Source organism: Microtus pennsylvanicus, chromosome 18 (assembly GCF_037038515.1).
Source record: "Microtus pennsylvanicus isolate mMicPen1 chromosome 18, mMicPen1.hap1, whole genome shotgun sequence".
In the NCBI taxonomy this organism is placed as follows: domain Eukaryota; kingdom Metazoa; phylum Chordata; class Mammalia; order Rodentia; family Cricetidae; genus Microtus; species Microtus pennsylvanicus.
Window position 1 is genome coordinate 11,514,305 of NC_134596.1, and position 22,317 is coordinate 11,536,621.

The 22,317-nt window shown below is 43.9% G+C and overlaps 1 protein-coding gene across 1 annotated transcript in view; it reads right to left on the reverse strand.

The window, feature by feature from the left end:
* The window catches only part of Atp10a (ATPase phospholipid transporting 10A (putative)), a 156,652-nt gene that overhangs the window by 113,516 nt on the left and 20,819 nt on the right, over positions 1-22,317 (reverse strand). The window lies entirely within an intron of this gene.

Below are 22,317 nucleotides of genomic sequence, written 5' to 3' on the forward strand. Positions count from 1 at the left end.
AGTCCAATGTTCCTAGCCTAGCACTCCCAGGACCCCATGGAAGGTCTATCTATATTCTATGGGCTCTGGAGCTCAATGACAAACTACCAAGAAGTGAAAAAAAAATCACCTAAAAATGGTTATTAAAAAGATGTCGGTGGCAATCTCCAAATCCACATGTCTAACTTGTTGGAAAACTCAGTCATTACTGCAACTATACAGACCCATCTCCCGGGGTGAACTGGTGTTTTTAAACACACAGTGCCTCCAACAAGAAGCCAGGGCTCCTGTGTCGCCAGCTGGACTCTTAAGGTCACACCCCCTCCTGAGTCCTTATTTCCCGCAGAACCTCTCACCAGTTCAAAACTTTCCATGACAAAAGTGACCAGGGAGTAAGAGGGAACATTTTGGATGGAGGGTGTGTCACAGTTGTGAAGTGTTTGTCTGCCATGCCCCAGGGACTTGGATTTAAATATATCAGCTTCATCAAAGACAAAGATCATGCCCAAAGCATTGGATTATTCCTACTGGTTATTATAGGAATGCATGCTATAAGCAAGCGAGGATGTATTTTGATAAAAGGAAAAAATAAAAAAGGAACATTGCTGAGTTTATTTTAAGTGAGCAAAGTGTTTGCGTGTATGAAAAATGTCTTTTACCAAGAAAATCAAAATTGTCGGACGTGTTAAATAGCAAACATCTTTCATTTCCTAGGCACTGAAGGGGAACTAGGAACTGGCTGGTGGGCTTAGGCTGATATATTTCTGCATTAAATGTAATAATACCTTTTTGTTTTGACTTGTATTAGTTCCAATTGGTGTTGACATATGGAAACTTTACCTTTTCAGTTCCAGGTGGAGAATCTAAGACTTCATTTAGAATTATGTATTGTGGGAAAGTTTGCAGAAAAGGGGGAAAATGATGCTTTAAAAAAAAATAAGTTTGAGGCAGAGGACCTGGACTGCCTTTAAAATTTAATTTATAGGAAAACCAGAAACATGAACTCAAGCAACATCTACTTGTCTCGTTACTAGCAATGTTATTTAAATTTTAAATTTAAAATATTTGTAATTGGTGAGAATTTGCAAAGAAATGAAAATTATGAGTGAAATAAACCTCATGCCGCTCTCTGACTCTGCTTTTAAAACCAAAGTGGAAAACCCTGGAAACCTAGATAAAGCCAAAAACTTTGATTTTCCCCTCTGATGTTTCCTAGAGAATAAAATGGATTGCACAGAAAGCAAAAATTCAAATTTCATGACGCACGGCATAGCACAGAGAATTCAAATCCTGTGTATTTTTTTAAACAGTAAAAAATTAACAGTTTTCCAAAATGTTGTAAGTCTACCAGTAGAACATTTTGAAAAAGTTAAGAGTAACCATGGTCACAGATGCTTTTCTAGTTTTGTGGTATATCAAAAGGTCACAAATTCGAGACAGTACAAAGGGTCTCATAAGAAATTAGCAGATAAGACAACCGCAAGAGTCTTGATTTTTTAAACTATATTAATTCTTTTGATTCTTTCTGCAGTGTTGATAATCGAACCTAAAACTTAAGTATCTGGAAGGTCCCCTACCACTGAAAGAGAACTCAGAACCTTCAGTGACTTCTGGCCCGTGTCCTATATTCAAAGTCCACAGATCTAGATCTAAGATTGTCACGCTTGAAGACTTCTCATGGGAGCCAGTGAACCCCAAAAGCCCGGTAAGAGAGTGGAGGTTGAATCTCTCCTGCTGTTCATGTTTCAGACTACTTAACATATGTGGCCCTGGCTTAGACTTTGATAATAGAACTTGATTTAAAAAAAGAAAATCTGGCTAAAATTTACAATTACTTCAATCTATCCAATCCACTGCCTGAATTTTTCCTCTACTCTTTTCTTTAACCATGCAAATCTGTACACAACTGACCCCTAAGTCAACATCACACAATGTACAAGTTTAATGAAGCATTACGTGGTAACCTAAGTATATGTACACCAATCCGTAATAACTGTAAAAGCCAGGCATAGTATATACCTATAGACCCAGCACTAGGGAAGTCTGAGCACACACTGTCAAGATTTCAAGGACATCATTGACTACAGTAAGCCAGAGGCCAGCCCGGTGTTATGGGAGGGCCTGTCTCACAAATTAATTCATAATCAATTCTAATAAACTGGAAAATCGAATTCCGCTATTAGGCACATTGCACCAAGAATACGCTAGCACTCTGAATGGAAAGAGGAGGAAAAGAAACACCACTTAGCAACGTTTGGAAATAAAATTTCACTAGCCTGCTTCATGCTACACGAGTATCTAAGGCCTGATTGCAGCAACTGGCAGGGGAGAACAGACAAAGCCGCCCCATGCACACAGGCTCCTACACTTCTTCTCCCTGAACTGCCTGCCTTGCTCGCTTCCCAGCTGCAGGACACCAGCCTCCACCAGACTGAAGAGGTCAGCGAAGTTTAGCAACCTCTACAGCTTTTTTTTTAAGCTTTCCTACGGTCAGACTGCTTGTCTCTGAATTACGACTCTTGTTAAGACTGAATGTGCCCGCAAATCTCCAAGCTTCCTAGACTATGGCGATGCCCGTGAACGGACCTTCTCCTCGGGCAGTACATCCCTGCAGACCTCTCACGCAAAGCTGTATTCGCTTTGCTCTCCCACTAGAAATTAATTTTATTGCTCTAGTTAACGGAACTTCTATTAAAACTACCTGAGAGATGCATGCTCCTAAGCCCAGAGATGCGCACGAACGATGGTATATACTGGTCTGTTATTGGAATCCAAGCCCAAATATTTGAAAGGAAGAAGGGCTCAGTGGGGCTCATGGTTTCAGGAAGACTTCAGTCTGTCATGGTAAGAAAGTTTACACGGCAGGAGCATGGAAGTTCCTCGTGTCCCTGAGTAAGGAGGTGGCAGAGGCAGCGCTACCCCTAGGCAGGATGTCCTGAGCGGTCAAGAAAGCTGGGCAGAAGCTAACGAGAGCCAGAGTTCTTAAAAGTGGGAGCCAGACAAGCCCTTTCCTCGGCTACGTTGTCTTTGGTTAGAGTGTTTGGATCACAGCAACAGAAGGCAAACTAGAACAGGATCCCCTAAGGTTTCAAAGACGAGTTCAAGGTTTTGTTTTTCTACGCCCAAAAAAATGGAGACGAATATAAGCCTTGAGCATAAGCAAGTTTTCATATTTAGGTGTCAAAAATATACTTAGTGGTGGTTATGATGAAGTGGGAAACTTGGATGTACTGTGTCCACACACCACTTGCACATTAAAAAAACAACAATTAAAAAAAAAAAAAACCTGTTTTAAAGCCCAGAACTGGAGGCATGGCTTAGTGGAGGAGTGCTTACCCAGCATGCACGAGGCTCTGGGTTTGATTATTACCACCTTCCAAAATGGTAATTCATCAATATTTTTAAGAAGACAAAGAAACAGTTGTTTTTAAAAGAAAATTTTAAAAGATATGGCTAATAACCTTAAAGGAACAGTGCTCAGGCCCCCAGCCAGATAGAAGCCAATACCTTGTTAGTTTTGGAGGCAAAGCCTTGATTTAGGGACTAGTGAAAGGCCCTGAGCTGGAGAGGCCTTCTAGACATTTCAACACTCAGACATCTCATTTTGAAGGGGGGAAGCTTTGCTTGGACCAAACAAGAAATCACTAAGATTTGAGGGCCAGGGAGATGGCTCGGCACTAGACGTGCAAGCCTGACAACCTAGGCTTGATCCCCAGAACCCACATAAAAATCTGGGTGCACTGACATGTACCTGTGATCCCAGTACTACTGTAGAAAGAGTCAGAGAAAGATGATCAAAGTTAGAAGCTTGTGGGATGCAAGGCAGCAGCAAAAACAAGACCCTGCCTCAGCAAGGCAGAAGAGGACTAGCTTCCTCAAAGTTCTTTGGACATGTGCCACATGCTTCCACATGTGTTGTAGTGCACACACGTGTGCAAACACACACTCACTCATTTGTACAGGCACATACACATGCACTTATAAACATACCCCCCATTGGTACACATACACACACATACACATGCATGAACACACACACACATGCGTGCACATACACACATAAATTTATCTTCAAAATATGGCCACTATGACTACACTTAGCAAGTAGTGAAGTTATTGTGAAAGTCTTGCAAACAGAAACTTCATAGTCTCTTAAAATAAATATAACATTTCTAGCTGGCCTTTAATCTTAGCACCAGAGAGGCAGAGGCAGGCAGATCTCTTAGTTCCAGGCCAGCCTTGTCTATAGAACAAGTTCCAGGTCAGTCAGGGTTATACAAAGTAACCCTGTCTCAAGAAAAAAAAAAATCACATTTCTGAAGAGTATTTTATGACTCAGGAAATATACTCAGAGTGATCTGAGAGGGATATAAAGTACATACACAGCAAAACTGGGGTGGAGTCAGTGGCGGGAATTATTTCATGGAATAACCATACAATATAATTCATACTGTATGGTGCTAAGTCTTCAGCCAGGAACTGCTGCCCAAACAAGTGACCATCAATAACAACCTGGATTGATTGCAGTGATACATTGCAATTTTCACCCGGATTATAACTGTGGGAGACCGTGGGAGTTTTTTACATGCCCTGTGTTCTGTCCTGTCCTGGCTGACCTAAGACCGGAGTGCCAGGAAGATCACAGGACCTGATGATACTCCTTTGTCTACTACACAGTAAGGCTAGGAGAGGGATACAATATTGCAGTTTCTGGAGGAAGCCAGGCTTTAAGGCTCGGCAGCCCTGCAAACAATCCCAGGTCTGCCTCCCACCAAGTGCAAACCTCAGCCCTCTCTCCGGCTTTCACTGCCACCTTTTCTCTTTGGCTCTTGCTGCCTTGCACGGGCACCCTTTAAGCTTTATATGGTGTATTTTCAGTTCGCAGCTGAAGACACTGTGTTTGTTCTCTTACCTTTGAAAGTGTCTCCCTCTAGCCTAGGCTGCCCCACAGCTCCCAGCCCCGGGGATTACAGGCTAAATACATGTCTGCCTGTGGTACATCAATGCTAACCAAGCTGAATTACTACTTCAGGTTAAAATAAAAGCAAATTAAGTTCCTAGGAGATTCTTTCCCCACACTTAGCTTTCCATCTATGGTCACAAAGTCTACATCCATGAAGTTATGAACTATTGAGCCTCCATGAGAATTCCTGATACGTCTGCAGTGTGCAAACTTAAAGATCTTAACCAGCTATTTACGGATATATTTTTTTAACATATAAACTCTGAAACCTCAAAACTTGGGTCTGAGTTTAGAAATCCTGTATTGATTTTGAGTTAATAGTAGTCAGTAATGTATATTTTATAAAAGTCGATCTTCAAAGACCTAAATGCAAATTAGAGTAAAATAACTCCATAGCTCGATGCAGGCTCCTGTTTTCCAGGTAGGGCCCTGAAGCACAGGAAACAGCAGTAAGAAACTGACAAATGAGATTCCATCAAACTGAAATTTTTCTACACAGCCCAGGGGTGGAGAGACTGAAAAGACACCCACAGGACGGGCAGGGTCCTGCCGACTTCCACTTGACAAAGGCTTGATATCCCCTGAGAATTCTTAAGGCACTCAAAGAATTTAACAAAACAAAGAATCTAACCAAACACATAGGCAAGTGACCTGAACTTTCCTAAAGTACAAAGAGTCAACCAAGATGAGAAAATGTTCAATAGCATTAGCCCCCTGGTAAATATAAACCAAACCAGAAAGTACTGCCATCCGATTCCAGTCAGAACGGCTATTATCAAAACCAATAAGTACTCACATAAAAATAAATAAATAAATGCTGGGGAGGAGGTGAGAAGGATTTCCTATATACTGTTGTTTAGAATGCAAATTACCGGAGCCACAATGAAACACAGCATGAAAGCCCCCACCTACCCCTCCCCCCCCATAAAATAAAATGACTCAAAATAGATTTACCATATGATCCCGCAATCCCACTTCTGGGCATATGTCCAAAAGAAATGAAATCTGCATATCAAAGAGACACCTGTCTTCCCATGTTCACTGCCGTTCTATTCACAAGAGCCAAGAGAGAGAATTACCCAAGCTGCCCGTGGGCAGATGAAGGGATGAGGAAAGTGTAGCGTACGGACGCACAGTGGCATTCCACTCAGCCATAAGGAATGGAAGCCGGTTACCTATCTACCGCACAGCGGACAGGACGGGGACATTGGGCTCAATGAAATAAGCCAGAGACAAAGCAACAAGCATTACCTGCTCTCACTCCTGCGGAGAGACTAAAAGAAAGATGAAGGGTGGATTGCTAGAAATTGGACAGGGGTAAGCAGGATGTGTGCGTGCACGAACCTCATTAATATCAAGATTAATACAAGGGGAATTTAAAAGGAAGATGGTATAGTTTCCTTTGTGTCTTCTTTACATACATAAAGTATTATTGGAAATAACAGTAAGGAGTCATTTTTTTAAGCTCTGGCAGTTTATGAAGGATAATCACATACGTGACTTCATTTAATTCACATTTTTTTAAAGAAATTCAGATTCATTTTTTATGTATGCGTGTATGTGCCTGTGGGTACATAAGTGTATGTGCAGGGGTTTCTGAGAGACCAGAAGAGGGCATGTCAGTCCCCTGGAGCTGGAGTTACAGGCACTAAGGAACCACTCCACAAGGGTAGTTGGTGCCAGGAACCAAAGGCTTGTCCTTTGAGAAATAAGTGCTTTTTTTTTTAAAGAGTTATTTGTTATGTACACAGTGTTCTGCTTGCATGTATGTCTGCACGCTAAGAGAGAGCAGCAAATCTCATTAAAGATGGTTGTGAGCCACCATGTGGCTCCCGAGAACTGAACTTCAGGACCTCTGGCTCAGTGCTCTGAACCTCTGAGCCACCTCTCCAGCCCATAGCAAGTGCTTTTCATGACTGAGTTATCTCCCCAAGCCCCGACTCCTATCTTTTCACAAGAGTTGTACTATATCAATCTAACAAAAGAGAAAATGATCAGAAGGTAAAGTTGCCTGCTTAAGGTCACACAAATGAAGACAGAAAGCTTGAGCCCTCCCATGACCCCCAAAAACTGGCACCTTTCTGTGGGAAGGAGGTCCCTAACTAGGCATTATTCAAAATCTACCATATTGTAGCTCAAACGTTAAAATTTATGTTGCTAAACCAACTTGTTTCCACACACACGCTTTCAAAAAAAAAATATGTAATATATGCAGAGCACAGAAAACATTACTCAAATTAATTCAGCTTCTGTTGATCTTAATTTCCATAAGGCAAACAAAACATTTCCATATCAAAAATGGTCTGACGAATTCCTTCTTGAATGCAACCATATGCAAATTTAGGTTAACACATTTCTCATTCATTAGCATACAGGAACAAACAGTGGGAAAGCTGCTGCACGGCTGTAATCCCCATTTTCAGAGGCCGAGGCAGGGATGAGACAGGATGAGCACAAATTCAAGGGCTCTAGAGAGGCTCTGAAGCCAGCCTGGGCCCCACAACGAGACCCTAAGAGTCCCACAGAAATCGTGTTTTCAAAGTGATTTAAAACACTAGCTTACTTCGTTCTGTGTGAGGGATTAACCCTTTTTTTTCTGTAAAGAGCTTGAGTCTTTTCTACTGCACCTGTTTGTCTCTCTCTCTCTCTCTCTCTCTCTCTCTCTCTCTCTCTCTCTCTCTGAAAGGAAGAGGCGAAGATGCATTCCAGTGAAAGTTCACCTATGAAAACAAGGGCTGCGGTTTGTTGGCACGTACCTATAAACCCAAACCTTGCAAAGCAAATCGATTTGTGTCTGGACACAGACTCCAAAGCCAGTCCTTCCTGCTTTCAAAGGGAAAGGCTCACTAGAAGAGTAAGTACCTGAAAAACTGCTCAGCTGTCCTCCTTTCTTTCCCCTTAACAGCTTTTTCTTGTTTGACTTTAGGAGGTCAATTACCTTCTGACCACAGTGCTAACTCAAGGGCCTGTGTATCAAGAGGGGGAAAACATAGAACTTACAGCTTATTCGGAGAGTTAATAGGCTGGACAGCAGAGCATCAACAAACCCCAAGGAAAGGGAAGAGTTCTAGCTGCAGAATCTGTATCCAAAATCTGTATATTATTTTATATAAATGTTCACTCTTTGTTCCTTTATTTGTTTATTGGGGGGACATACTGTGTATCTTCGAACTTACTATGTAAACTAGGTTAGCCTTAAACTCACATACATCCACCTGCCTCTGCTTTTGAGAATGCTGGCATTAAACATATTCATCATACTGACTAACCCTAAGTAGTATTTTCAATAAAGAAAAATCATGAAACCAGGTATTGTAGCCTATTGTTGTAATTCCTAGAATTCTAGAGCTTGAGAAACCTGGTTTTGCTATTAGGTTGGGCTATATAATAGGACCCTGTCTCTTCCCCCAATCTGCCACTCCATAAAAGGAAGAAAAAGAAAACATTAATAAGAAATGAAAATAAACAAGAAAGTGTAATTCACAGGAAAAGCAGTCTGGGGGCAAGCTCAGAGCTGAATTTACTAGGCAAAACAATGACATCTAAAGAACTAAATGTCTAAGGAGCTAAGAAGAAGCATGGTGGTCACATCTCCTGAAACAGACTGTTTCGGTGAGGAGAGAGGAATACAGAAAGGAACCAAGTGGAGATTCTGGAGTTGAAAGGCACTGGAATGAGAAACTGAGGGCTTCTCGGCAGATTCCTCATGGGAAGAGCCAGGACACAGTCACAGCCATAAGCTGAGGCTGCAGAGAGAGAGCCATGCATCCACAGACCCATCCACAGACCCCTGGAAACACATATGGTAGCCTCGAGCGTGCAGAAGCATGAACAGTTGGAGTCCTAGGAGGAACATAGATTTAAGTGACTGAAAATGTGAAATTCTCACAACTCAGTGGACAACTTAAGAGGAAATAAAACATCTAAACTGATGTACATCACAGCCCGATGGGCCACGGCCTCAGTGCCTTGCTCTTTTAGAAACAGAATCTTACAAAAGTATGAAAAATCTGCCTCCCTCTCCAAGGGGCACCAATAAGCTTAACAGCCAATTTGTGGCCAGAACTAATGGAAGGCAAAGGGGAATCGAGTGACATTTTCAAAGCACTGAAAGTGAAACTATTAGACAGTAAGTCTATATCCAGATACAACTATTGAAGTATAAAGGAAGAAAAATTGAGAAATCACCACTGGTAGTCTTTGCTTCAAGCAGAAGGGGTTCTTTGAATAACAGGGAAGCTTACAGGACAGTAACTTGGACATAAAACGTTGCTGGCCACCAGGAACCGTTTGCTACATAAACAGAGGACTAGAAATGTACCTCTTAGCAATTTCATGAAGCAATATGGAGAAGTCGCCTTAGAGGTGTCAAGATGTTACGCGCGTATGATACCCCAAGCAAATCGAGGGGCTGGCACACAGAGCTTCCAAGAGCAAAGCCTTTCGTATAGCTGCAATCTAGGCAGCATTCATCTGAAAACGGATTGCTGCAAGCTAAGATGTTAGTTATAATCCTCAAAGTCATCACTAAGAAAATCACTCAGAAAGCAGAGAAAGAACAAGGGGTTGAAATTGTATTCTAGGAAGCGTGCTTAGCAAAATAAGGCAGGGAAACAAACAGACGTGCTGAAATGGCACATTGGAAGCCAAAATCTTCAGTGACCATGCACTTGCAATTCCACATCTTTACCTCACACATTTGGTGTGAATGGGTCAAACGCTGCTAACAAGCAGAGACCGGGTTGTTTGTAAACACCATACATCTGTACGGCTCAGTGTAGAAGACAGTCAAGACATTCAGAGTCAAACAAACTGAAGGCAAATGGTTGAAGAAACAGACGACAGGCCCCAAGTTGTCATTCACAGGCTGAGAATGAAAACTGGTAGTGGAGACAAAGGACACTCTGTAATGGCAAAGGAGCCACTCTATTGGGAGGTCACGGTCATTTCAAACAAAATGCACCATGGAGACTCGAAAACATGAAACGGATGACAATTCAACAATAGCGGAAGTCTTCATGCTCCCACTTTTATTTAAAAAAAAATGATCAATTGGCAGGAACTCAACAAGGAAACAGGATGAGCAATACGGTAAACCAAGCAGCCTGATGCAGCCTGATGCAGCCTGATGCAGCTGTAGACCCCTCCTCCTGACAGCCATGAATTCGCATCCTCCACAATGCGCATGCAACACTGCATGCGTGCTGGACCAGCCGAGCATTAAAGCCACCGCGGTCAGTTTGACAGGCAAAGGCCACAACTGTGCCTTCTTTATCGAAATGGATTTGTAAAAGACAGCCACAGCAATAGAAACTTCGAGGAAAGCACAAATATATGGGCATTATTAAATAACCCAGGACCCGAAGAGGAACCCCCAAAAGAAATTTGGATTCTGTAAGATGAATGCAAACCGTGACACTGCAGAACTAGCAGAGTTCAGTCAAAAGGCGGTCTTCTGGAGAAATTAATATCCTGCATTTAATATCACTTGTATTATCATATGCAATTGTAAGAATTCCCTTGTAATTAAAAACTGCTTAAATGTAATTCAATAATGAGAAGACATCCCCACAAATGAAGACACCATGGCATTTGTTTTCGCTGCTTTGAAAATCACCTATTTGGCTACTTCAATATTCGAATACGTTAAAAATTACTTTCCAGAGATAGATTAGTAATGGAATCGCTTAGCCAAAAGAAAGGTCTTATGGGATGTGATAGCATGTCTATGACCCCGGTACTTGAAGGGCTGAAGCAGGAGGATTATGAATTCAAGGCCAACTCCAGCTACGTGTCCAGGCTCTATCTCAAAAAATAAGTAACCACAAAAGCGGATCTTTCTGTGGCTGGTTATAGCGAGCAACCTCAACTGCAAAGCTATGATCAACACAGACGATTCTGATGATCCCTGCGAAGGGGATAAAGCAGTGGGCACAAACAACTCCAATCTGCCTGAAGAAAACAGACACGGGAAAGGAGCGTGGGAGCCTAGTGTGTTCTCGGTCTTCCCAGGTCTGCAAGAGAAAACAATGAACTGTGCCTTGCCACAGGAGAAAACCTATGACATTTGTTCAAGTCTGCTTATGGGAAGGAAAGATAGTGGTTCACAGGTCGTCAGGACAATAGAACAAGGCCACTAAGGAGGATGACACCTCTTCCAGTGTCCACAGACAAATCAGTGGGAACAGGAAACCAAACAAAAAAATCAAGTTTGAGGCCAGAAAGGTGGCCCAGAGGGTAAAGGCACCTGCAACTAAGCCTCATCACCTGAGTTTGGATGCCTAGGACCCAAATGGTTAAACGAGAGAAGTAATTCCTTACTAAGTTATCCTTTGCTCTTGACCCAGGAGATACAGCATGCACACACACATGCATGCACACACACACACACACACATGCATGCATGCACACACACATGCATGCGCGCACACACACACATGTACACATGCACATACCTTGTATACATAATTTTTAAATTATCAGATGTATTAGTTTTTCAATATACACATACATACATACACACACACATGTACACATGCACATACCTTGTATACATAATTTTTAAATTATTAGATGTATTAGTTTTTCGATATACACATACATACACACACACACACACACACCATCTTTTATGTGGCAGGTGTTTCTCTACTATAGCAACCAGGCATGCAGCCACACACAAAACAAAGTTCTTGCTCTTGTGAGTTTACATTCTTACACTGAGAGAGGGCTGGGAACCAGCCAAGTGCACAAATCTGTAAAAGGGCAGGGTAGTGGTATGTGCTATAAAGATAAATAAAACAGAGTAAAGCAGAGATTATGTAAGAAAGGAAGGTCCCTCTGAGGACAAGATACTGGGATGCATGGAAAAGCAGAGTCAAGCAAGAGCTGGTGGAAGGTTCCAGCAAGAATAGCCACAAAGGGCTCTAAAATGGAGCTGGCCTTGGAGTAGCATGCACAGTAAAGAGGACACAGTGTGAGGGAATGGACATCAAGGAGCCAGGCAGCAAGCAGTCAGGTGCAGGGTCTTGTGGACCAAACAGAAACTTGGGTCACATTCCAGGGAGGTGAGGAGGCCCTGGCAACTTCCCCGGAGTACTGGGACACGGTTTCTGTTTCCAGCCCTCACTCTGGCTGAAGGGTAGCGTGTGTTGGCCTCTAGAGTAGAGGTATGAGCAGTGAGAACGGGTTGGAGGTCAACAAGAGGCTTTGTCATGGTTAGGAACGAGACAGCAGTAGTGGGGTCCAGGAAAGTGGAAGGTGAAAGGCCGCTTGGGCAAGTCTAAGGGCATCCATAAACACAGCTGGGTCAGCAGAGGGATGAAGCTTGAGGCAGACAGACACAGGGGACATCAGCAAGGGTGTGTGGAGCAGCCTGAACCCTTTCCCCCCTCTTCTCCTGCACCTCAGAGTACACATGATTGTCCTACCAAGTGCTCACGGGAAGTTCTTGCTGTCTCTTTAGAGATCCCAAACCCGCCAGAATCACGTGGCTAGCTAGAGAGTGGCCTAGTGCTACAGCGTTGTCCAGGGTCAGAACCTGGCTTGGATCACAACGACCCACAATTCTAAAGAGAATGATGCTGAGTTGGAAATCTTCAGAGATTTCAGAACTGGTCTTTGGGATTCCTCTAAGAACCACCCTGCAGGACGTCTCCAATCTATATAAAAACCCAAGTCTCACCTCAGAAGGAATAAAAGATAGCTTGTTCTACCGCAAAATATGAGTGACTATACCCAGGGAGCACAGACTTGGGACACTCCACCTTCCATCTTCCAGCACGGAAGCATTTAAATGAAGTTTTGTAGAAACGAGTTTTATAGAACACAGACATTCATTAACCAAGATACATTCTAAATACTTTTGTGGGTATATGAGGTGGGTGGGTTATAGAAAAGCAGAGAAAAACCCTCAAGTGGTATCTGACAGCATCCCTTGCCCTTTGGCAAGACACTAGGGATTACGTATTATTAAAAAAAAATTGTATTTCTTAGTCACAGAAGTTAGTTCCAGCATGCATGTAAGGAAAGAATGGCTTTTCGGGGGCAGCTAAGAACAGCTCACGATGAGCTGTCATTTGCTGCTGGACCTGCAATATCCCAACCTCTCCACGTCACTACAGTTATAATCAATCAGCCTTTGCAGACAGCTTTCTTCAAGGAATTCTTGTTCACATTCGCATGTTCCTCTCACCGTGACCTCAATCGCTAAGGAGTGGCCTAGAGGATGCTTCTATCCTTCCTCTCACATCATCTCAAAGAAACAGCCTACAGACTCCCTCCCTTTTATCTCTAACTTGATTCTGGAGCCTTTCGTCCAAGCTCTAATCTTACGACCGTTTTCCTACATCTGCGCTGGGCCACAAAGGAACGGCGCCTTAGCATGGTTTGCTATCATTTCGTTCCTGCCATCGCACCCTTTAAAAGACACGAGTAGTTTTAAGTATGTATGTTACCTAATGAGACCTCCAGCATGTAACTGCCATGGGAATCGATACCGCAAATACAAGAATGTTCACTTTTTTAGAGCTGTCAGTGAAACCAGAGAAGCAATTAGCCGAGATCACGGTGCTCCGGGGAAGCTCTCAGAGCCTTCCAGGATGCAGCCTAGAGATAAGCCAGACTGTACTTCAGTATTCAAAACCACAATTATATTTGGGATGTGGAAGGAATCTGCAATGAAATGCAAGCAAAACACCTACCACCCACTCCCTCCTACCACCCACCGCCCTCCCCAGCACACAGTCAACAGAGAGGCTGTACGCTGGGTCTGGTCCAGCAGCCCCTCCACTGTGTCTGGCTATCTGGGTCATCGGCTCACGCCCTCTCTAATTCCAAAGCTGCGTGTGGTTTGGGGAATTCAGGGCTTTGGGGGGGCTCCTCCCTTACAAGGTTCTCCACACTACAGTTGTACATTTTTGGACAATTACTATAACTGGAAGGGGTTCTTTGTGTTTACACTTGCCCCGACAAATGCTGGCTTCATCCGTGAACAGTTAATCTACTCAATAAATATATTCAGGGAGAACGGTTTCTAATGGGGTGGGGCCACATCAGGACAATCCAAAACAACATACTGTGTGCAGACAGGAAAAGTTTCTATTAAGTTTAAGAGACTCACGCATGCTGTGTAAGACCCTCAAAATACTTGAATCAAGGATGATCTTTATAGATTCTACTGAATGAATACACCACTTCTGAGTTTCTGGAACTCGCAGGATGTGCCAGTGGTTGGGTCCAGAATAGCCTGCACTCACAAAGTCCTGGATATGTATAGAAAATAGCAATACCATGTGTATTTCCTAATAACCATCCAAACACCTGTCATTAATAATTCATTATTTGCTACCAAAGGGGAACACTGAAAGACAAAGGGAGGAAGGGAGGGATGGAGGGAGGGCAGGAAGGAAGGACAAGAAAGAAAAGACCAACTGTAGAGATTTTCAGGTGTCACTAAGAGTCTACGGTGACTGTGTTATGCAGTTTATGGTGCCTCTGGAACTGATGTTCATCAGATGCGAGCCCTAATCCAACAAGAAGGTAACACAGATACAGGGGTTCCCACAGGAAGAAAACAGCCATGTGTGAGAGAAATCGAAACTATAGTGTCACATCCACAAGCCAAGGGACACCAATAAACACGCAAGTTTTCTTCCGCAAGCCTTCTGGGAACCTGGTCCTTCCAATAATGGCTGGCAGACTTGCAGGCTCCAGAACTGAGAGGCGGCTTCTGTTGCTGCGCTAAGGCAACCCTAAGACTCCCCCTTCTTCATAGATGGGAATCTGAGTGGGGCTCTTCCCAACCCAGACCGCAGGCCTCACTCCAGCAGAAGCCCTGGGCCACACATTGCTGGGGCACAGCCTTACAAAGATTGAAGCTGCACAACCTTCGCAGGTGACATGATCCATGTGTCTAAGGAGGAAGAGTAAATGGGTAAAAGATGGGACTTCACTGAGATGCTGCAGGGAGGTCGCTTAGCAACCAGCCAGGGAAGCAGAATACTAGAAACTGACTGGACAGAATCAGTCACTTGACTACACACCACATCTACCAAACATTTGTTTTCCTTGAAGCTAAGAAATTTTATATATATGTGTATATATATATGTATGTATATATATGTATATATGTATGTATATATGCATATATATAGTGTGTGTGTGTTGTTGACTACTTAATTCAGGTTATTTCGGGGTAGAGCAAACACTTAAAGTCTAGTGTTAGCAATTTCAATGCAAAAAAGAAAGTTATCAATTATGTGCTGATTAGCTATCCCACAATGCATCCCTACTTCAAAACCTCGAGCTACACATCATCTTCATTCACTAAAAAAATCAGCTCAAGAAAACATTTGAAATTGTACACTATCTGCCAGACATGATGGCATGTGTCTGTAATCCCAGCACTCTAGAGGCTGAAACTGGACAGCAAATTCAAGAGACTCTGTCATGGGAGCAAAAGAGATAGCTCCTGCAATATGAAAGTTTTACTTTCCATTTCTTTTTCTGAGATTAGGTCTTAGCTGACTTTGACTTGCTGTGTAACCAAGGGGCATCTTGAACTTTTGATTTTCCTGATTCTACTTCCCAACAACTGGATCGCAAGCCTGTGCTGCTATGCCTGTGCTGGGGATTGAACCCAGGCCAGAGGCATGTTAGGCTAACACTCTACCAACTGAACTGCCACTAGTCCAGGAAAGTATTTTTCAAGTTATACCTAAACTGGGATTTATATTTACTGAAATAAACTTACACCTAAGTAATTCAATTAAAAGAGGAGAGTGAATAAGTATTCCTCCAATGTATACAAGTGGGCAGGGGCCAGTAAATACATGGGGTGCTCAATATCATCAGCATTGAAGAAGTGTAAAAATAAGTCTCAATAAAGGATTAGTTCTTATCTCATAGGATAGCGGCAGTCAAGAGGTCAGGTAAGCTTTAGCAAGGACACACAGAACGAAACCTCATCGGCTGCTGTCTTATTACCCATCAACTGTAACCCAAAAATATGAATAGCAATAATTCCCAAATTTCAAGCTACATGCTACTGTGAGCAAAAAGACGGTCTTTGACAACTGCGCCCCTCCACGTGTCCGTTCTACCGAGGTGACCCACATGTTAGTCACTTAGCAGTTGGTTCAGTCAACTGCTTGTGACATCAGAATGCTCGTGTCCTCTTGAAAACCCTTCCTGATAATAGTCCTAAAGCATGAGGCGATGCAGGCAATTCGTACATGCAAAGAGAAGCCGTAGCACATTCCATTCCATAAAACGGCGAAAGCTTATTATCGCTTCGTGTATATAGGAGAATCGCAGGTCACACAGAGTTGTGGACTACCTGTATTCCACGCACCAGTTATGAGCCTTGGAACACGTGCCTGCAAATAGGCGAAAGCGACTGTATTCCAATTTAACACCCCTTTCCATTTCCTGGACTATTCCTGGTCTATCTTTCCCGAGCCTTGGAACACGTGCCTGCAAATAGGCGAAAGCGACTGTATTCCAATTTAACACCCCTTTCCATTTCCTGGACTATTCCTGGTCTATCTTTCCCGAGCCTTGGAACACGTGCCTGCAAATAGGCGAAAGCAACTGTATTCCAATTTAACACCCCTTTCCATTTCCTGGACTATTCCTGGTCTACCTTTCCCCGGTAGATTTCCTTGTCTCTTTGTCAATTCTCTTCCCTTTTGAACTTCCTTCTGATTGGTCGGCTTGACCACTTCATACTTAAAGGGTTTGAGTTAGCAAATCAAAAGCTCCTGATCACAGAAGTAACAGGACCAGCACGGAAATCAGCATATCCTAGGCACCCACGTGGGCACCCATTAGTCAGGCCAAGACATACGGAAGTACTGCAACCATGATCTGCCTACCTCTTCAGGCACCGAAATTTCTCCAAGGCCCAGCACAGACCCCGCCTTCTCCACGCCATCTTCCTCAACAGAGTAGCCAAAATTACTTGCCTCCTATTCTCACAAACAGTCTTATCTATGCCTGTCTACTGAGCAGATACGAGCATCATGCCAACCCAATGGCAGGATTGTCCTAGAACTTTCCAAGCACTGGTTCACGGGTGCTAGTCACTCAGAAACCCTGGGACAGAGATAATGCTGCATCCGTAGAATCACAGGAGACCAGGGTCAACCTATCTGACCATCCGTGTATGCGTTTGTCACCCTCTCGGACTCTCAAACTCAATGACAGAGGCCAGGGACTTGCCTTTAAGCCCACTTAGCAAAGGATACGGAACTTTCTTCATTATTATTATAATACATCAGGTACCATGGTAGATGCCTGCAATCCCAGGTCCTGAGCAGACACAAGCAGGGAGACTGCCAAGTTCAAGGCCAACCTGGGCAACTCAGAAAAACTAAGTCAAAACACAGTGGGAAAAAAGAGTGGGGGTTGCAAGTGTGTCTCAGTGATAGAGCACTCGCATAACATTGTAAGGCCCAGGGTTCAATCACCAACCCCTCAAAGTGTATATCTAAAGTATACAACCTAATATTCTGATCTGCGTCTGCGCAGTAAGACAATTTTACTAGCAACAGGAAGGTTAACATACCCATCATTCCTTTGTGTCATGGTTCTGCTTTGCGCCACAAATCTTTTTTAACAAATTTCCAGTATACACACAATAGTACTGCCATACTGACTATAATCCCACGTGTTGCCTATGAAATGCTTAGGCTTGAATGCCCTGCTCTCCCTCCCATTTCAACACAGCACCATCCACGTTAGCCAAAATATGAAACAAACCTAAATGTCCAACAATTGACCAATGAAGAAAGTGTGGTTTCTTTGCCTTTACAAAGATGGAAGATGTTACGTCAAAACATCACGTGTTATCCTAGAGACCATGTGTCTATTCCCAACAAAGAAAGAAATCCTGATATTTGCTACAAAATAGAGGAGCCCGTGAATCAAGCCAGACACAGAAAGACAAATACCAAATAATATCACTCTTACCGAGAATGTTTAAAGCCAACCAAACTCAGATATACAGAAACAACTGAAAGGAGGCCCGGGGAAGTGGGGAAAGCGTACTGAGAACCTGCGATAGGTAACCACAGGAAGGGAAAGGCAAGGAGAGGCTCTCAAAGGCATGGAGACAGGCATTGCTATGATCTGTACATGTAAGAGGGCAGACCTCCTGTGCCACTTAGAGCTGCCAGGAGTCCACCTCACTTGGCAGGAGCAGACACACAGGTGACATGGGCACTCACCAGATCTGATTTGTCTACCAGAAGGTGTGATTCGGGTAGAATATCCCTTACCCAAAATGCTTGGAACCAGAAGGGGTTCACATTGATTGCTTCTGGTTTGGGGATATTTATGTGCGCAGTCACTATACTGTTGTGCTATATTTTGAGAATGCCACCTGTCCTGGTTTACTTTCTCTTGCTGTGTGTGTGTGATACATACTCTGATCAAAAGCAACATGCGGAGGGAAGGGTTCATGTAGTTTAAATTCCATGTCAGTTTGCCACTGAGGAATGTCAGAGCAGGAAGTAAGGCAGAAACCATGGAAGAAGTTGCCTCCTGATTTGCCTACTAGCGCGTGCTCGGCTTTCTTTCTATTTTCAAACTATTTATTTATTTTACTTTATGTGTATGGGTATTTTACCCGCATGGATGTCTCTGTGGCACATGCATGAAGCGCCTGCAGAATCCAGAAGAACGCAGCAGATGCACTAGAACTAGAGTAACAAGTAGTCATGAGCTGCCATGTGGGAGCTGGGAATTGAACCAGGGTCCTATGGAAGAGCATTCAGTGCTCTCAACCTCTGAGCCATCTCTCCGGCCCCTCCGCTAGCTTTCTTACACATCCACGGATGGTGCTACCAATAGTGAGCCAGGCCCACCCACATCAGCCTGCCATGGGCATGGCAAGAGACCATTCAGGTTGAGATATCTCTTCCATTGAGGTGGCTCTGTTTGGGTGACTCTGGTTGCCAAGTTGATAATCCAAAGTAACCAGCAAAGGACACAAGTCTGAAATCCAAATGCATACATAATTCCCCTAGAACACAGCCTGAAGATCATTTTATTCAGTAATTTAGAGCACCTTCACTTTAACCATGGGCTGTCAAATGAGGTCAGTTGGATTTTCTCCTCCTGGCATTTTCAACAACTTTATCCACAGCTCATGCTTGTGGTCAACAGCACTCGTGTGGTTGAGAGAGAAAGCGCTTGACCTCAGGGTTGAGTCTAGCCTCCTGCGTCGCCAGTATCTTAAGGGCAAAGGGGTTATATGCTTTGGGGGGTTTGGACTAAGGCTATTCAACTACAGATGGACTTTTTACAATTCTCAGCAAACATACCCCAAAATCAAAGTACACATTCCTCTCAAATAGAATCTGAGAGGCTTGGTGATACGCTGCTCATGCCCTAGGTTCCCTGCCTACAAACACGGGAACAAGATGCTTGAACATTAGCCATCTGCCTAGCCATCCCTTTCCTTCAGGTCAATGGAGGACAGGTGCTGGACTATCACTGCCCAGTGATAGTGACACTGTCATACCCTAACAGTCAAGGTTGCACGACCTCCTAACCACACAATAGTTTGCAATCCCACAAGGCCTTTCTCCACCGGGCCATACTATGTCTAGTTACCACCTCAGGGCTTGGCCTAGTTCTCCAGCTACCCTTTTCATCTCCAGTCCAGGATAGATTTTTTTTTTAAATTAATCGAACGATTAAGTGTTATTACTCAACTTCAGAAAGTTTTGAATTCCTCTCATCCAAGGACTATTCAGTTCCAACCCTGTTTGGCTTCCAAGATCTGGCAAGTTCACAGTGTTATGGCTGTAAATTTGATGTCCTACATCATGAAAGTCATGATGCCATAAAGGCCTTTGGGGGTTTGAGGGGAGAGGCACCTCTCTAAGAATTGTGGATCTTGATAATGTGTGGCATGACCATAAACTGTTTCCCTGAACAAACGAGAAAAAGACGGGATACTAGAGAGGGCTATTGCCCCAACTAAAGCAGGCTTTCTCGCCGTCAGTGATCAGAGAGTTGCTTCTGAAACATCCCACAGGGAGAACTTCCTCACCCTGCTGCCCTGTGTGCAGGGCCCATCCACCTCTACCCATGAGCTCTGCATTTTAGGAACGTGCCGTAACACGACAGTATTTCTCTATGAGTTCTGGGTCTCCCAGTAAGTGTGTGATGTGTTTCCCTGGTGCCTGCAGTGGTTCATATTGCCTTCCTTTACTAGCAGTTATAACTCTGGCATCAAAAGCAGAGGGCTGCGGTATTCCTGACTTAACACAGGAAGAACTGTCCTGAGCGTGCACATTAGCACATTTCCTGAGTGCTAATGATTTGACTTGCTCATAAAGGTAACGTACCAGAGTCTGTGGGATGGCTCACAGGGCCGTGGAGCTGCCTGGAAGCTGAGTTTAATCCCTAGAACCCCTAAGAATCAACAAGTTGTCCTTTGACCTCTGTAGAGTATGCAGAAGCATGCACGCTCCTGCACACACACTAAAAATGGAGTTAAAAACTTTAAAAACAGTAAAACACAGGCAAATAGGGACAACTTCAAACTCAACATTAGCAAAACAAAGAATGCAATCTGAAACCAGTCAAGACCTGAGAGAGTTGCCCGGAGAAAACAAGGCTGAGACAAGGAAGGTCAAGGGTGTCACTCTCCCAGCTGGTGCCATTGCTGTGGGACAGAACACCAAGTGCCCCGGCTCTCCCTGGGGCCTCCACTGGGCCTTTTTGTAAGCTGTGCTGTGGTAGCTTTCGTCTACACAAGCAAGTGACCTCCTGTGCCCAGGTTGGATACAGCTGGAGTTAGAAGAGAAGCCCAGACGGTTGTTCTTGGGTCCTACATCTCCCCTGACCCTCCTTGACCTTTTATTGTAGACTCCTGAATTTCTTCCAAAGTTAAGTTGTTGTACTTAAAAGGAGGGGCGGGTCAAAGTGAATTAATACCATCTTGTTCTAGCACCAAAAGTCTCTATTTTCATTGTTTTTCTGTGGTGAACCGACAGCAATAATAGGTCCAGCCCTTGGCCATCTACCGCAGTCTGGGGTGGATCACTTGCATTCCAAGTATCGTCACGCCAGCCTACACTGGGGTGTGTGGAGGCTTCCAAGGTCTGAAGCAACACAGAAGTTAGCATCCCGAGACTGGAGGAAACCGGAGGAAACTCTTCAGTTCAAGATGAGCAACTTACGCTGGGTGGTAGACCAGCCTGGAGAAACAGCTCAGCACTTCCTGTGAGAGCACATGAGCTCAGATCCCCAGCCCCAAACCGTAGCAACTTGGCTCAGCCCAAAGCTAAGTAGACAGACAATGCGGTATATCCATAATGCGAAACATTATGGAAACATACTTGGTCTTAAAGAAGCAAATGCTAACACATATACAATATAGGCATTATTCTAAACGAAATAAGCCAGTAACAATAACACACACAGATGCTGTATGATTTCACCTCCACAAGGTATTTCAGTATTCACAAAGACATAAAGTAGAAGGAAGCTAAGGGGTCCAGGGGAGGTGGGAATGAGCTGCCAGCGTTTCACGGGTACAGGATTTCAGGTGGAAAATGCTGTGGAGACGGAGAGTCGTGATGGTCACCCAGCAATGTGAACATCCGTCCCCCCGAGAATAGCAAAACAGCAAATACTGTTTAAGTATTTTCTGTAGTGAAATGATTTTTCCTGAAAAACACAGACCATGCTCAAAGAACTCAGACTCTTGGTGACAATGGGAAGTCCCGCACAGGCGTAGTACGTGTTGTAGGCTGCGAGGGTGTGGTGCTTCATCTTGGCTATCAATCTGATTGGCTCTGGAATCAGCTACTGGACAGGCTTCTAGACAGGAGGGTCTGAGAGGGTAGGTATCTCCTGGAGGGATTTAATGAGGAGGAAGCTCTTCCCCCAGAGCAGGCGCATTGCCTTCAGATCTCATCTTAGCTGAGCTGACAACTGTAAGGAAGGCTCTTCCGCCTCTGACCCTGAAACATGCCCCATAGTACACTGAAGTCCACGTGCGCACACACACACAACACACACACACACACACAGGGAAGTAAAACTTTCAAAGAAAAAAAACATGATCTAAGAGGAAGAAACTCCAGAGAGGTCTTTAGGTTGTTGTTTTTATTGCTTCCGTGTATCTGCAAGCATGTATGGTGGGCGTGCATGCATGTTTGGTGGGTGTGCATGCATGTTTGAGTGTGTAGAGAACCAGGGTTGAGACTTCAAAGGGTCAATTGGTCCTTATACATTGAATTATACTTAATTCAGGGCTCACGGTTTGAGCAACTGGCCAGCTTGATCCAGAGACTCTCTGTCTCCCCCTCTGACATCCTGCGATTACAGAGTTCTGAGGATTTGAACTCCAGCCC